The following is a 1,523-nucleotide window of genomic DNA, read 5'->3' on the forward strand; positions in this document are numbered from 1 at the left end:
CAGCCCGCCGGCTCCTTTTATAGAGAGAGACTCAGCGCGCGCCGGAGGCGGAGCCTGGCCCCTGATTGACGGTTGAGGCGCCCAGGGGCGGGGCGCCGACTGCCGGGGCTATGCGGCCACGTGCTCTGCCGCAGCCCATGAGCTCCCCTCTCAGGCTGGGTGTGACTCCGCCTAGAAGGCGGGATCCGGTTACAAATTCTCCACCCCGTAGCCAAAAAATAAATAAGTAAAAATTGGTTTTACAATGAGTTTCTACAAAAATGGGTTATAGGATAATAAAGATACTTGACAGGAGCTTTAAGGAAAGACTTAAGTCATCTCAGAGACATTCTGTGACCACTATCTGTAATGATCCTGTTATCATTCATTTATTTTCCTGGTAGTAGTACCGTATTAAGTCATTTTGTTTGTTTATATTTATTGTCTGCCTTTCTGTAAGATCCACGAGAGCACGGATCGTCTCAGCCCTGTTCAGGAGACTTGCTGAATTACATCCACTTTACAGAAGAGGAAACCGAGGCTCAGGTCAATTGACTGGCTCAGCATCAAAGGCTGATCCAGGTTTCCAGTTAGTTTCCTGGTCTAATTACCATTTATTCATGTGTTCAACAAATATTTATTTTCCCTAGTCATTCATGTCCTAGGGATTTGATGGTGAGCAAAAACCAGACATAGTCTCTGAGTTCTTAAGTTTCCAATCTAGCAGGGGAGGCAGAGGACATAACCAATGACACAAGTACTGTTTAGTTACAAACCAGACTTAGTGCTAGGTCGGAGCGGTATGTGGCAAGGGTGATGCACCTGCATTGTATGGAATAGGGTCCCAGAGGCCTTCTGGGCCAGGTCTCACCTCGTTACTGAAGCCTGGGGAGATGTTCAGGGAAGAATGGGGTGGGGAGTGGGGCAGGAGCTGTTTACCAGTCTGGAGGCATTTCAATATTTTAAACGCCAGTACTGCTGGTTGTCTCTCTGTTATATAGCGCTCCAAGAGGACATCACAAGGAGACTTGACCTCACCTTAGCGTAGGAAAGCTTCCCAGAGATGATACTTGCCCTAAAAGATGAGATGTTAACCTGGCAAAAGTGTTGGGGTAGGAGGGGGCAAACAAGAGGATACAGCAGAGAGCCCTGTAACCAACCAAGTGATTATAGCAATAGTAGTTATATTAGCATTATAGTGAATTGATATGAAGCATAGATAATCAAGTAAAGATATTCAAATACACTTATGAATATCCTTACCCTCCTTTTATACATGAGGACATTAAGTTTCCAACAGGCTAAGTGAATTTCATAAGTAGCAAAGCCAGCAGGTCTGGATTCAAATACTGACTCTGCTAGGAGTTAGAATTAAATGAAATGTGTGTAAAGTTCTTAGGCCACTCCTAGTACATTAGTATGTGCTTAATAAATGTTATTGATTTGAGACCCTTTTGATTGTCAATATTCAATTAATTTCAATTAATTATTGTCAGCATTACCTTGGGGGTCAGGACATTCGTGTGGGGGATGAGACCAGTGGA

Source organism: Rhinolophus sinicus, chromosome 13 (genome assembly GCF_057876585.1).
Source record: "Rhinolophus sinicus isolate RSI-liver-muscle chromosome 13, RSI-T2T, whole genome shotgun sequence".
Classification (NCBI taxonomy): domain Eukaryota; kingdom Metazoa; phylum Chordata; class Mammalia; order Chiroptera; family Rhinolophidae; genus Rhinolophus; species Rhinolophus sinicus.